Below are 16760 nucleotides of genomic sequence, written 5' to 3' on the forward strand. Positions count from 1 at the left end.
GCTGTGGCTTGCGGAGCCCAAAGCCGGTCCCTAAAGGTGGAGCCACCAGCGCGCGCACCCACGCCAGCCAGAACCTTGACTCCCAGACGCGCTGGTGGCAATCGCCGCAGTCCGCACTTTATACCCCAGCCCCTCCGGAGGGAGGCAACTCAGGTAGGGCGACAGCATCGTGGTTGTAAGCATTTGTGAAATGTTATTATCGTTTCTATTTCAAGTGTGCGGAACGAGGCTCGTCTTTCCCATCCCGCCCAGTCCCTGGTCCCTCCAGGCTGCTCTACTGCAGGCGCCCTCCGCCCCGCCGCCGTCCCCGGGCGCACACAGGCGCGCGCACCCTGCCCTCGCTCCCCTCGCTCACGTCCGCGCCCCGCCAGCAGACATGTGACCCGGGGCGACGCGCTCATCCCGGACTTGGAACCCCACTTGAATCTAGTTTGTCAGTTCACGTGATGCCAGGGGCAGTGGTTGACCCGAGTTTCAAGGGACAGAGGTTACCCTCCCGAATGGAATCTGTAGGTCTTCAGCAGGGAGCTTTCTTGACCACTGGAGCAGGTTATTTGTCACTCTCTCCTCGCCTTTGAGTACATGTCTTTTTCCTGAGGTATGCATTATGGAGATAGATATCTATAGCTATGGTACAGAATATAGGTATGGATACCCCGCACTGCATTACTTGCTGTGCTCTGGAGTTGTGAGATGGCCAAGTGGCTTCTTCTCTCTCCTGCTGCCCCCAGAGGAATTTCACGGGCGAACCCACCGAGCACAAGGGCAGTTTTTGTGTTGAGGACTGGGAGGGAGGTACAGTGAAGGGCCATTCTTCACTGTGCATGTAGAGCCCAGCACCCCTGGGGTTTAAACCACACGGTGGCAGTGGGCTACGTGCCCCAGTACGCGCCATTGCATCCGTACTCTTACAGAGAAGCGAGGCCCGGGCGAATGTGGTGAATGGGGCCATTAAGTTTCCGAGGAGGAACAATATAGTGCTGTTTGTTTTTGTGCTGACTGGAGAAAAATAAGCAAAAGTACAAAGTACTTTTTCATGATCTTAAGGCAGAATCTGTACATTAATGCTGGCCTCCAGTACCGCCTAGTAAATGAAGAAGGCCAAGGAGAAAAGGAATTCCACAAGAAAGGGTGATTAGTTAGGTCATTGCTAACTCCCTGGTTTAAGTCAATGGACAATTTCCATGAACTTAAAGACAAAGATGAGGAAAGCGGGAGATTTTTAAAGTCCTTACATTTGTGTAATCCAGTCATGTTTGAACTGTGGGTTGTTAATTACTGAGTCATGAACTTAATGCATTGACTCAAAGCTACCATTTTAAAAAATGATTTGGAGTAGAATAGCAGAGTACATGACAAAGGAAGAATAAATATGTTACTATTCAAATCTTGCGTTTCCATTACATGTATGTGTGTGTGCAAAGGGTCCACTGTGTAATGTGACCTTTCTTACTGTGCACCGAGGTAAAGACTTGGAGAGTCACCGGGGTGCAGATGCTGTCCAGGTCACCCGGCAAGTCAGAGTGTTACGGGAATTTAGCAGTCCTGTGCTGTCCACCCCACCACACTGAAGGAAGAGGAAGGGGAGGAGGCAGAGGGCTAGGGACCATTTCTTTAGTCCTTTATCCCATCTTTCAACAAAATCTTTCATTAGCTACTCTATCTCAGGCCTAGTGTCAAAAACTGGAAGCTCAGTGGAAACAAATTAACTTGTCACCTCTCAATTTAAAGTCCCTGCAAGAGGCAAACATTAAACAAGTAAACACAAAAGTAACCATATATATGATAAATATAGGACTGGTGAAAAATAAGGTATATATTTAAATTTTAAAATTTTTAATATATTAAGACACACGGCCATTAAAATACTCCTCTTCGATTAGAACGGCTGTCCTGTCCCATCATTCTTGCCACTTTCTGGAGCAGTTCTGGAAGTCCTCTTTCAGGAGTGTCTTTATGAGGTATGATCAAAACTACTGTGGCTGCTGCTTCCAAGGGCCATCCAGTAGAAAGGCAGCCTCATAAAAACGTTACAATGTGTTTTCATCAAGAGTATTCACTAAATCTGGTATTATATGGCTTCTGGATTTTCCCCAAAGTCAAAATGACCATTAAAAAGTAAGCACTTTGAGTTGGTGTAGATGATGAAGCTACAACAGAACAACTAAAGACAGTCATGAAAGAGGTCTTTCAGAACTGCTTCAGACAAGTGGCGAGAATGACGGGATAAGTGTGTTCAAAGCCAAGGAGAGTATTTCAAGTGGGGTTAGCAGCAACGTGTCTTTTATTGTAGTAGATTTTTTAAAATTAAAGGGTGGTCATTTGCTTACCATAATTTTTTATCATATCCATCAAGAAAATTATAAAGGAAAAAAATACAGGGTCTTAAGATATGGGAGGCTGTCATTAATAACACAATCTAAAATGCCTGAAGGATAAAGAAATTTATTGTTTCAGGTGGTATGAAGTCCCAAGGTCAGAAGGCTCTAGGTGGTGAATTCAGCAACTCAGTATTGTCAGGGATGACTGTGAGTTGCCTCTGTTATTCCCCAGCTATCCCTACCATGCCAGCTTTGTCCCTAGTGTCCCCCCACTGAGGTGTCAGATGGCTAGAGCAGCTGCAGTTAGTATAGTCCTGACAATGTCTGAGAGCAGCGGAAAGTCCTCCTTTCAAAAAGAGGGAAATCCTTCTCATGAGCTTCACACCTGCCATTCATCAAAACTGAGTCAAAAGCCCACTTCTACATGCTGGGAACATAGGAGGAATTACCACAGGTGGTTGGCAAGAGCCCTTCAGGATGTGGCCCTGAACTCCTCAGAGGTGCTTTCTTTAGAAGTGAATACCCAAACAAAGAGGAGGTGGAAATGGATATTGGGTAAGCAATCTAAAGTCAGGGGCAGGGATTCAGGGATAATTTCAGAGGAAACGGGGTGTACAGTCTGACTCTGCACCATGTGGTGAAGGAGTCTATGTAATTTTTCATTTACTCTCTCCCCTAGACGAAGCAAGCAGACCTCAGAGAGCAAGTTCGAAGAGTTAAATAACTGATCAAACTCACAGAGCTAAATAAGTTGCAGGGCTAACCGAAGTCATTCCAGAACCTAAGAGCCTGGCCTTTCCTGCGTCTCCAGAGAGTGAGACACCATAAGCCACTGCCCCTTCTCCACTGTTGATGAAGAATACAGACCCCTCCAAACTCCTCTGAGATGTTTCTCTGGGCCTCAGGCAGAGTGGGATGTGTTCACGAGTAAACCTTCTCCTTCCTACCAGGTTTGCTGCTGCTCCACTGGGAGTCTGGTCTCTTCTGGGCCTTGCCAGCTCAGGGCGAGGGTTCTCATGCTGTCAAAGCTCAAGGAAGCCTAGGGTCATGGGAAGGATGAAAGGCTCTTCTTCTCTTTGTTGTGCATGCAACTAGAGAAGTTCTCAGGAAGACTCCATGCTTCTCAGAAATCTCTGGCTGACTCTCCTGGAGAACCACATCCAAGGGGCTGAGCTAGGAACAGAGCCCAGCAATGCTTCTGTGCTGAACCCAGACTTCAAAGCTCCCGGACTACCAGCTTCCATTCAAATTCCTCCATCCTGCGTCCTGTTTTCTGGGAATTAATTTCCACACCAAAGGCCCTGTAGTCACAGTTGCACATGGATATCCCTTACCCAGCAGAGGCGCCCTGGACTCCCAGCATTTGAACTTCAGTTCAGAGCCACGCAGGTTCGGGCTGAGCTCCCTTCTGTGTACCAGCAGATCTCCTGCGGTCATGAGAGGGACAAAGCCACTGTCTTGCTGGTTCACACTCCGTTTTCTCACCATCTCTTGGGTCTTGCGTCCTTCTTTATTCTTTCACATGCTTATTTTACCACTCTGGCCCCATGAGGAGCCATTCCAAATGCTAAGCCTGGAGTCTTGATTAGGTCATTGTGCTTTCTGATTGGCTTTGCCCAACCCTACCCAAGGAAAATTATTATTTGCCCTTAAGCCTTCTACTGTTTGAGTTGATTCTGCCACGCCACTTCCATGTTTCCTAACCTCCCCACAGCCAAAGACTCTTCTTCTCCCCTTGATGCCACTTCGTCCTAACAGCCCACTGACTACCAGCAAGCAGCTCCCTCCTGTGTGGTCCGCAGCATTGTGCTGCCTCACTTACAAAGCCCCGTCCCCTATCTGCCTTACTAGACTTCACAACAGGGACTTTGTTGTATTAATTCTTTTATCTCCAAAACACATGTACTCAAATCTCCTTGTAATTTAAGATAATTAGACTCTTTAATCTTCTGTTGTGTTTTCTTTAAAAAAAAAACTGCCAAGATACCAGAGACCTAAAAGAGATGTGAATATCTAGTGTCTTAATTCCTTCATGGGAGCTTACTACTAATGTTGTACTGGTACAGTCTTCCAGGCCCAGCACTGGGATCCTTCTCCGTTCTACTCTTTTCTTTCCAAGGGGACAGTGGCCTCTTCCTTGCTACATCCTTCGCACTGACTCCTGGTGGGAAGGAGGATGAGCTTCAGAGCGTGAACCTGCCATGCTGTGGCTGTTTTCCAACCCATCCAGGCAGCAGACACAGCTGCCATGTGCGTCCCCCATTTTGAACTGGCCAGAATCTTGCCCGTGCTCCTCTTGAACATCTTCCATCCTCTACCTCCACTCCCACTCAGTCTGAATTTTCCCACAACTCTGTGCTTAATCCCCCCTCCCAACCTCTTCTAGCTTCAACCATGACTTCTACATATCTGACTGGTCTTCAGAACTTCCCCAGCCCCGAAAGAAGGAGAAATTTTGTATGTATGTATATACAGGATGGTTAACATGGTTGTTCTTCTGTCTTCTATTTCTATGCCGAAAAAAACTGTCAGTGAGTCTTTGGTTGACCAGTATTGCATGTCTATATCTGTTTTCATGAGAAGCCACTTTGAAGATATCAGTATGTAATACAACAACCATTGTTAATTCCCTACCACTTTGTTTGTAACTCTGTATTGGCTGTACTCTGCTTGTGATATGTTGTAAAATGTTGTATGTCTGTTAATGTTTTCCCCCCCTTTTATCTTTAAAATAAAAAAAAAGAACTTCCCCAGCCCCGCCCTCCCTTTCTTGCAGCACCCGACTAATCACTTTCTATTTTGCGTTACTGCTTTCTATCTGTATTTCTTATCTCTCCTGCCAGACCATAATACCTCAAGGGCATGGTTCACATTTGGTTCATCTTTGCTGTATCTCTCCCAGCATGCACAGAAAGCCAGATCCTGGAACTGATAGACAACTGTGACTTACTACCCAGAAGATTTATACTTATCCTTCTGTAAATCTATAGACCTGGGAACATATTTTTTTTTTATTTTCCTTCTGGAACAAAGACAACTGTTTGAAATAATAATACTTAATTTGGAAAATAATCTGCTTAATTAATGATCAAGTAATCAGAATTTTGCTGTAAAGCACCTACTTACAAATAAATATGTACAGTTTTCTAATCTTAGCTGCATTAACTTTCCTAAAAGGTAATTTTTTTTCTAGTTGTGAGTGCTCATTAAATAATGTAGCCAGTGTATACTAACTATTCACCAAGTTCCCAGTGTGTGGCATCCCACTCTGCAATGCTACTTCAGAGTAACATGGGCCACCTGTCCAGAACTTTGGCCTTTAAATCCCTCGATCTTACCATATCCAATATCCTTCACTTCAGTCAGCTCTAGCCCCATCAATCATGCCTAGAATCCTCACTAACACTACTGATTCTGATAATGTACATATGCCCCCCAGGTCAGCCTGGCCCTGCCTGTCTCCAAGGCCCTTTCAGTGCCTCATGCTGTCCCCATGGTTGCAAAGTTGTTAATGCTGTCATTGACCTCATCTTCCCCAGGAATGAGGGCTACACTCACCATAGAGGAAGCCTCAGTAGCTCCAGTCGCCTGTCCTGACCTGACTGAACCCACAGAAGCCCTGGCTTCCCCAGCTGCTGCCTGGAAGGACCAAATCACAACCCAGAAATACAGTGAAATTAATGCCCAGTGGAGTTGACTTTGACCACTGAGAAACAGGAGCCAGAATGAAGACAACAGATAAATTGTTCACTCTTCCTGCCCACCCAGGAGCTGTTCAAAGATGCGGTGGTTCTGTACTTCTTGCTGCCTTAGTGTGACTCAGCTACTAGTTTTATTTCTAGAGATACTGTAGACAGATTGGTAATGTACAACCCTGTCTCTGCATTCAGTCTCTCTCTCTATGTCTCTCTCTCCCTCTCTGCCTCTCCCTCTTTCCCTTTCTCTCCCCCTCTCTCCTTCTGCTTCTCCCTCTCCCTCTCTCTTTTGCTCATTCCTGCTGTCATAGGCTAATAAGTTGAACAAAGTCTTCCATTTCTATGTTAGGGAACCCATGCTGAGATGTTATAATCTATGTTGGCTGCCTTTCACCCTTCAAGTTTATTTGCTCAGTTATTTTCCCCTCATGTGTCTTTACCTCATAGGGACTTTAACTCTTTCATTTCCTATGTTTCTATGTCTTCACTCTGTTCCTTAATGGTTTAGAGCAGTGCATTATTTCACTCTGTTGGTGTCTTACTCTAATTTTATGTCTTACAACATTCAGGTAAGGTGCCCATCCTAGAGGAAGCCTGCTTCTCACCTTCTCTTTCCTAAATTTAGACAATGAGTGTTAGTGGAAAAGATAGATATGAGCCTATCATAGGCTGGCATGGGTTCTTGCTTCAGTGATCATTGAAATTAAACCTGAGGCAACAGCATGAATGTACGAAGAAAGATTGTTACAGAAAAGAGATAAAATTGATGGTCCTGTAGGAAAGAGAGAGAAAAGTTGGCTATTTCACAGACAGGGGAACAGCTACTCCCTGGACCAAAAGCTCTGGGGAGTGCAGGGGAGGTTTTTATTAGGGAAATGCATTAAAATGAAGACATAATGAAATGTAGGATTAGTTCTCTGTCAGATCTGTCACCATCCTTGCACCAGTGTCCTCCGAGTTGCCCACACACCCCACCTTCTTACCTCAAGGATTCCATCAGCTTGCTCTTAACGAACACCCTGATTTATATTCTCCCTTTTATTGCTCAGAGTTGCAGGTTCCTTCTTATTCTCTCTCAAGCTGCTACTTCAAAGTGCTGTCATTCCCCTCCAGCTCTCCTAAACTAAAGTTCTGAGCCAGTGGTAGCAGATTAGACTGGTAAAGCCATTCTAGAGAGTCACTTTGCAAGATTTACTCAACTTATGCATATGTACAGTCCATTGGCAATTCCTCTTCTTACTGTACTGTATAAGTTGGGAAAATTCTCACACAGATCCATAAGGGGACATGGACAAGGATATCTACTGCAACTTCATTTTTGTTCTTACAGTTAGGTGAATAGGGCACCTGAGTGTCCACCTCTGAGAGGACAGGTATGTACATTAGTGATGGATATATGCACAGAAAATCATACATTCCTTCACAATAACAAAGTAGATACTGAGAAAGTAAAGTGATATATCTTTAAAATATAGTATCTTGTGGAAAATGGAAAAATATGGGTTCTGCATACATAACACAATATCCTTTGGATAAATTAACTATATAGAATACAATAATGCTCACCTTGCAAAGCCATATACAAATAATTAAAATACTCAGAATAACCAAATGAAAATGTTTACCTGTGCAGAAGATGGAGAATAGAATTAGAATATTTGAATAGAGGAAATAGTAAGGAAAATTCTGGGGGAAGAAAGACAAAAAATATCTGTGTCACCTAGGTACTAAATACTCCATGCAAATCACGCTGAATCTACTTGGTCTTTCTTTTACTATAATGAAAATGGTAAAGCTTTTCCTTTTTAAACCATTTTGGCAAAAGCACTCACAGCAGTTGGCCTCACTGTAGTGGATTGATAACTGGTGGTCAACTTAAAACCCCTAGCTGAACTGAGTAAGCATGGTGCTGGGTGTGGGAGGCCTGCCTGGGGATTGTTGCCAGCAGCATAAGAGGCAGAACTTTTGGGAACTAAAGAGGCCACTGGGAGTGAAGAAAGGCTGTTGGAGCTGGTAGAAGCTGTAAGAAGCTGTTGATTGTTTTGGAGGAGCTCATCATGCTGGCTTTCCTGATGAACTTGGCTACTTTCATTCTGCGAGGAGCTTGGGACATTGTTGGCACTGAGAACGGCTTTGGTTCACTTTGGGGGAGCTCTCGTCCTCACTCTGAGCATCGCTTCCTGGCTCTGGAGAGGAAGAAGGTGCACAGCTCAGGCTCCTGAAGAAGCTTTCTGTGTTGGCTTCCCTGATGGGAACTCGACCGTCATGATCATTGGAGGAGCTCAGGACCTCACTGTTGCTGAGGATGGCTGTGGTACCTTCCAGGGGAGCTCTGGTTCTTCCCTTGAGCATTGCTTCCTGGCTCTAGCGTAGATCTCTCAGCCACTAGCACAGATCCTTCATCCCGCTTGCACAGACTTCCTAGATTCCACCACTGACCTTTGGGCCGTTGCAGCGCAGATCCTTGAAACAGGCCTGCATGAGATATTTCTAGGCCTCCAGGTGGACTTGTAGGAGGCATTGTTATGAGCTCTAGGTTTTCAGCTGGACTCTTGTAGGGCATTGTCGTGGGATCCAGGCCCTTGGCTAGATTCCTTGGTCTATAGTTTGTGGATAGATTTCCTACACTGTTTTGTATATCATTCTTTGGGTGACTATTATAAATAACCTTATAAAATATGTGTCCTGTATTATATTGTTCCCCTTGCAAAATAAGCCCCAAGCCAACATACTCACTGACTCACAGCACAGATAATATTATGAACGTTGAATTATGCCCCCAATTTCCTATGACTTATGCCATCTAGCCACTCAAGTGTACATATACAATTGCATATGTAAATGTACGTGTATGTCGAAAGTAGGAGATTAAGGTTGGGACAAACCAGATAAAACAACTTGCAGAATGTGTCAGAATTCATAGAAACCCACAGATAGCCATTTGAACAAGATGTTTTCTTAAAAAAGAAAAGACATATGCAGAAACTGGGACCCCCAAATGACTCCAGGCTTAGATCCTGGGTACTGTTCATGGGACCAGTCAGATGAACACTATTCTTCATTCTTCAGTTGAATCTGCTGTTCACAGAACCAATCAGTAGAGGTTATTCCCAATCCTTCATTTACATACAGGCAGGACCAATCAGAAGACATTGCTGATAATCTTTCAGTTACATCTGTCCAGAAGCCAAGCAAGTTTTTCAGCAATTTACTTTTGGTGTGAAACCAAGTGAATTTTTGAGAGGACTACTGTCCAAATGCCATGTTTACATGAGGTGGGGACTAATCCAGCTATTTTGTGTACTAAAGGCCTTTCCCATTATCTTTGGGGCACTGTGAGCCTTTCTTCACAGACCAGCTCCTGCCCTGCATGATGTACTTTTTCCCACCTTCAGTACATCTGCACACCTCCTGCCTTTCCTGCGTGACTTGTCCAGTTCTTTGTTCAGGATACCAACAACCTGGAAAGAAGCTCCCAAGACCCCCATTGAGTAACACATACATAACAGAATCAATTTTATTTCGGAAAGCAAAAGGAATAATTTATCCATATCAAAACTCAAAATTTTAAGTCATAAAAAATGCTTCATTTTTTGAAAATACATATGTTTGAATTTTGAACAGGATATCAATATGTTTTACTGCAATTGACAAGCGGTGGAGGTAGAACCTGCAAAAGTTAAGAGTGCCTAGGGCCTATGAAGATCATAGAGGAGTTCTACCTCCAGTGCTTCCCGTGTGTCTTTACATCAAAGCCTCAGACCCTTAGTGTGCTTTCCAGGCTGTCAGAGCTGCATTTTGTAGCTTGTCGGGGGGCGGGGGTATCCTTATCAGAAACACACAGGTAGGGGCTGGGGATTTAGCTCAGCGGCACAGCGCCTGCCTGGCAAGCTCAAGGTCAAGTTCGATTCCCGGTACCGGAAAAAAACAAACAAACACAAACAAAACAAAACAGAAGCACACAGGTATCCAAGGAGGCCCAGGGCCAGTACTCCTCAAGCTGTAGTGTGCATCTCATCACTGTGAAAATGCAGGTTCCAATTATTCCTTTTGCTTTCTGAAAATGTACTTTCCAGCAGCACTGGCAGTGAGATTCTGCAATGCATTTTTCAGAAGCTCCTTGATACCAGGGGTTATATCGAATTTCAAGGCCCCTGATATGCTCTTATTTGCAGAATTGAGCTTAGTGTCAGGGTAAGCTAGCTGGAGAAGAGTGTGTGTGTGTGTGTGTGTGTGTGTGTGTGTGTGTGTGTGCATTTGCAATCCAGACACCCCTATGTACAGCCTTGGTCCTGCCCCCTAAGCCCATTCCCACAGTGTCAGAACTTGGCAGAGCCTTTTTTCAAGGCTCTTTATAGTGATGTGTTCCTAGACCTGTATTAGGATTAGACTGTGAACTCCAGGGCCCCTGAGATGAGATCTCCCTCATGGGAATAGCTCAATGAATTTCAGTGAATACAGGAAGGGTGTGAAAAACCTACCCAATTGTAACTTTTCTCCAGAATGCATCAGAGCTGTGGAATGCTGGGGATGCTCGTGACCTACAGCTCAACTGACATGCGATATCCAGAGGTGGTTAGCTGTTTGAGCACCCAGATATTAAGCACCCCAGCAAATAGAAATGGCATAGAGCAACAGCTCTATGAACCCATCCCTAGATAAAAATTTTAAAAGAACACTCATGCTTATCTAGCATCACCTGGGGTGACAGAGCTGTTTTATAACAGTGTCAGGTTTTCACTTTTGGTTTGTTTCACTTACATGGTGTTGCACACTAGTTTATATTAGAAGCAGTGACAACTTTACTGCCAAAGTAATGAAAGATAAATGAAAATAATTTGAGTGTTTCACTTGGATCTTTCAGAGTATTAGGCCATGTAGATATGGGCTATTATTGGCCCATCTATTAAAACAGCAGAAACCTGACTTCACTACATTTATCTTTTCATGTAACCATTCAAAAGGACCTAATCCATTAGGACCTCATTGAAGATATAAAGTTGCCTCATTTCCCAAATGCTGACTGCATGTAACTGATTCTTCCTCCCAGAAAGTCCTCCAGATACTGGAGGTTTCATTTAATCTTTAAGCAATATTTTCCCCCTGAAATAGGGGTAATTTAAAATCCTGTTTAGTGTCAGCCTTTCATTGGGTCAAATTGTTTTTCAGATTTTGCTTGTTCTGTGTAAACAGCGTACCGCTAAATGAGCTCATTTGAAACCGTTATGCCAGGCACAACCATCTGTTCCAAGACAGCAAATACTAAATCATTTCCAGGCCTGTGTGTAGCCAGCAAGTGGCATGAGGAAGCCTCAAAAACACAGCTTCATAATCCTAGCACACTGTCAGATGCCACTATTTGCCTCTATTTTGTGACCTTACCAGTGGGAGTAACTATAGATTAACCTAAGCTATATCGTGGGCCATGGTTTCTCTCTCTCTCTCTCTCTGTCTCTCTCTCTGTCTCTCTCTCTCTCTCTGTTTGTTACTGACTTCATAACTTACACGTGTAGTTTCCCATTGGAGGCCCTAATTGGGAGGAAACTATCATTTTAATTGTTCTGTGTCATCCATTTATAGGAGGTAACAATGTTAGTGAAATATAACAAAAATTTTAAACATGGTTTGTCCTGGTGTCTGGTTATTTCCTTTTATAAGAGCCTTGGTTCTGTGACTGTTTATTAGGGAACAGCCACAGGATACACAAGAGCTTTTACGCTATGCGTTTACAAACATTTACAAATTATACCAAATATATACTGGACAGTCAAAAAACTCTTCTTCAATAAGTGCATAAATATCCCTAGGCTACTTAGCTGTATGACCAGAGGTAAATATTTGGGGGAGGGGCAATTTAACAAAAGTGAGAATTATCAGGTTAATAATATCCCTTAGTTGTTGTGGGTTGATCAGGCCCACAATCACCTGAGCAAGTGTACAGCGAAAGCTAAATAAAAAGAGGCAAACGGAATGATTTCAGGGCTCCAGGAGGATCAAAACCCTCTCACAGAATTTGAGATTCTCTTAAGGCTAAGACCGCAACCTACTCTGGGTGGCTCACATTTATTTGGTTATCAGAAGAAGGGAGGGGAATACTCAAGAAGGGCAGAATCACTCAACAACTTCTCTAAGTAAGGTATTAAATTAATCCTTAATAAGGATTAAATTAATCCACCCAGGCATGAGATGCCTGAGGCTATAGTCTTTAACTAGTTAAGAGCGGATCCAGGTATCCTTGGCTGTGATCTTGTCTTATCCTTTGAGGCTTTCCGGCTTCATCCGCCATTACAGGTTTTAGTAGGGATTAGTGACTCACAGAGTCACTTACTATGAGTCCATTGCCCATCTCCAGACAAGGAGCCTAGGCCTTGGATAGACTCACAAGTAAATATGGAAAGTCAGTTGGTTAATTTAAGTTCTGCTCAGGGCTGCTTCATAGTGGTCTCCACCAAGAATGTTTCTGACTAAATATTTTAAATTTCATATTTTTATTTTAAGTTCTACAACTGCAATGAATAGTTATTTTTTTCATGACTGCATGGCTTTATTGAAAGCATTGCAGAAACTACAGAACTAGCAGCCATCCAGCAACTGATTGTCATGGGTTGGCTTCAGACAGGTTTTATGTGCGAAGTGAGGTCCCATGGAGCTAGGAGACAAACACTTTGAGAGATTTGCAGAAGAGAGGATGGATAAGAAAATTTGGCATCAGGCCAGAGATGAAATGCCTGGTTCTAGCTGCAGGTTCCTGGGGAGCAGGAGAACTGTTTTTGGAGAAACACTGGATAAAAAAGTAAAGCAGGAAAAGGAGCAAATGTAAATGACCCAGCTGCCTCCAGCCACATGCTGGCAAGGAGACATCCTTCTGCAGGGCTTCCTGAGATTCCCTGGGGGTTTGAAACTTCTTGTGGATCCTTACTTGTCTAATTCAGTGGTTCTCATATTTTTGGTATCAAAAGACTTTCATAGTCCTAAAATTAAAATTATCGAGTAGCCTAACATTTTTCACAGTGGTTATATCCATCGATACTTATTATATTAAAGTTAAAACCATGAATTTTTATATTTATTCATTCAAAAATAATAGTTATAAAGCCCTTACACATTAACATAAACAACTCCCCCAAAATATTAAAGAGAAGCATTGTGTGTATAAATATATATAACTATATATGCATAATGCAAATCTCTTTCATGTTGAGCTTAACAACAATGAAAAAGGCAGGTAAGGTCTCAGCATTGCCATAATAGTCATTCCAATTAGCTGAGTAGGTTTTGGAGACTTCCTTCAGTCCCAGGGCACACCCTCGTGAACCACTGCTCTACTTAATGAGCCCCATACTAAAAGCAACTACCACTATGACTGTCTCAGAGTTTCAGCCAATGGCTCAATTGGCTTCTTCAAGCTCCAGCTGCCAACAATTGCAAAAGAAAAAAGAAAAGGGGGAGGGGGCTGTTACTCATCATGTTACTCAGCTGGGGGATACTTTTCCCATGTACAAGCAAGTGAATAAATGATTGAAGTAATACTTTAATCTCTATTCCAATATTTTTATTTTTGAACATGAAATTAGATTCTCATTCCCATCATAAAGGTGGATTAGCTGCATTCAATCTGCAGCCAACAGAGATTACACAAACTTTTGGGACTTTGTATGATCTTTTCTGACTTGCTCCCAAACCTTGTAAAAATCCAGAGGGAGAATTACCACAGGTAGATCTCATTGTCTGTAATCATCCATTCAAGTATTTATTGATTGACCAAAGTATTATTCAACCAACAGACTTTATTCCAGAAAGCCAAAATTGGAAAAGGAAAACCTTTGTCTTCCCAAAGTTGAGTGTAATAGGCAGTACTATACCTCTGGAATCCACACATGCATTTATTTAGCATACAGTAATCTACTCAACAAATATTATTAGGTTCATACATGTGCTATTACTGAAATAGATAAAAAGCAGACATTTCTAGAATGCAAGTTACTGAGCTACAAATCTAAGTAAATAAAACATATTAAGTCAAATTAAAATTAATTATAAAGCTCCATAAGAAATTCAGACAGCGAGTCAGGGATACAGCTTGGTGGCACAGCGCCTGCCTGGCAAGCACAAGGTCTTGAGTTTGATTCCATATACTCCCCCCGAAAAAAGAAAGAAAATAAATAAATTCAGACAGAAAGAGAATATTTGGTTGGGAATGAGTATTAAGAAAGGTTTCTACCTTGGCAAGAAACCAGGAGACATAAGCATGGATTGTATGATCTGAGAGACCTATGTTCTAATGTCAGTCACCTCCACCAGTTTCTACACTCTGTAAGCATAAACCTCAGGGTAACACCTGAGAAAGTGATCTTGTCTGTATAATACCTAATACAGCACTGACTATCATAATCAGAGAAGTCTTGTGGGTGGAAAAAACAGGGCATAAATTCTAGGTAAAAAGAACCATACGTACAAAAGCAAGGAGACTTAAAAGAGCAGAGTATCCAGTAAATAAAACTAACTTGATAAAATCTAGTAAAATACCATGGTATCCTTACTAAGATCAGACATTCATAGCTTCTGCCCAAAGTATTACTTCTTTGCAAGACCTAGTAAGATAGAAAGCTGCCAATAGAGTAACTCACAACACTGAAAAAGGAGAGTAAGTGTGTGAGCCTAAAACAGGGAGATTGCACAGATTTATCAGCAAGTGAGACTGCATGAAAGTGGGCTTGGTGGTGAGCTGGCGTGCAGATATGATTGAGAGACACGAAGTGTGCTGTAAATTTTCCCCTTTGTGAAATTATTACTTCACAATATCGTTTGGATTAAACGTCTAAAGCATATGTCAATATTCTCTTCAGCAAAAGCCAGTGGATTACAAATCCTTTACTTCTGGTACATAAATTTACACATAAAAGTACAGTGATGGCACTTTTACCCAATGTGAAGCTCCCTGGCATGTAGATACAGTGCCGCAGCACAGCTGCCTCTACTACACAGGCTGGACCTGGGAGAAGAGAGGCCACAGGGCCATATTGTATCTCATAAGATGTGCCCTCAGTATCAGATTTCTAGGACTACTGTACAAATATAGCACGGATGGGATGGTTAAAACACCAAGAATGTATGTCTCACCAGTACAGAAACTAGAAATCTGAAGATGTTGACACTTCCATGGTCCCTTTAAAACTTTAGGAGAGAATCTTTCTTTGCCTCTCCCAAGCTTCTGGTGGTAGGCATCAGTCCTTGACTTAGATTATGCTGTAGAACTTCAGTCTCTGTTCTTTTCATCCCTTAGCATTCTCTACAACAAAATTTCTCCTTTCCACAGGACATTTGCCCTCCTGGTTGAGGACCCACCCTAATGAGCTCATCCTAAACTTGCAAAGACTCAGTTCTATATAAGGTCATGTTCACAAATACCAGGGGTTAGGGCTTCCACATATCTTTGACGGGAACACAATTCAACCCCAACAGTATACTTAGTTACTTTTGGAGTCTGTTGAACAGGGGGCAGAAGCCCTCTTTCTATCTGTGTAAATCTACCTGAAATAAAATGCAAAATATAAATCAATGAATTAGAGAATCCTTGAATCACACAGTTTAGAAATGGCTGGAGCATCATTTATGAGACAAGGATTAATTTGCTGTATCTAGAAAATAGGTTTGAAGCAAATTATGAAAAACCAGAGTAACATTGAGAAACTATGGTTATTTGAGGGGCCCAATACCCTTTGGGCATTGAGGAGTTACTGATGTTTTCAAGGAACAAATCAATATGATCAAAGTGGTGTTGTGCAAAGGCTGCTCTGGCAGTAATGTGAAGAAGGAAGGTCAAAGGAACAGATTAGAAGCAGATATAGCAATTAGGAAACCACCACAACAGTCTGGAGTAAGAAACTACCCATGGGGGGCTGGGGGTATGTGTGTGTACAGCTGTGGGTTGGTGTATTTGATCAAATACTAACTGGAAGAAAAGAGGGGGGGTGATTAGAGGACAAACTGAGAAACCTGTTGGGCATGGGCTCATCAGAAAGAGGAGCTGATACTGACTGGAGACATGAGCTTTGTTAGGTGGGAAGGACATGTCACCGTTGATTGGGACAAGAAAATGCCAATTTTCTGGGGATAAAGAGAGTAACGCTATATAAGATGTGAAACAAGGATCACAAAAGCAAGAATTTAATCAAAAACATATAGGAAAAACTGCCTTTTCCTGAGGAGTTTTGCAGGGACAGTCTTCCAGAATGTTCTTTTCTCAAAAGGAACGCAGTCACCCCCATACGCAAAATGTCCCAAAGGACTGATTTTCCCCTTTGTTCTCAACTTGTTCTACCACTCCCCCTACCCAGCCTGTCCTCCATTTTCTCCTCTGGAGCATAGCATCACCCTTTACCTGTCTCCTGGGCATAAATCTAGAAACTTCCCCAAAGCTTGCCTCTCACCACACCCTCACATCTAGTCATCGGGTATTGTCCGCTCCAGTTTGTATATGTCTCAAAGCTACGCAGGTCCTCCATTTCCATGGCCTCTGCCCTACTTAAGGTCGTAGCCTGCACTCACCTGCCCTATCTGCCACTGCAGTTCACCAAGCCCATCTCTCACTGCCCTTGCCTTCATCTTCACATTACACATGAAGTGCTCTGTGCAGAACGCAAAGTCACATCATACTGGATCCCTACTAAGATCTTTGCCTTCCCTTATCCCACCAACTCCCACATCAAGTCCAAACTCTGTCACACACCGTATAATCCTTATG

This window comes from Chinchilla lanigera, unplaced genomic scaffold (genome assembly GCF_000276665.1).
Source record: "Chinchilla lanigera isolate Chin_1 unplaced genomic scaffold, ChiLan1.0 scaffold00032, whole genome shotgun sequence".
NCBI classification, from domain to species: domain Eukaryota; kingdom Metazoa; phylum Chordata; class Mammalia; order Rodentia; family Chinchillidae; genus Chinchilla; species Chinchilla lanigera.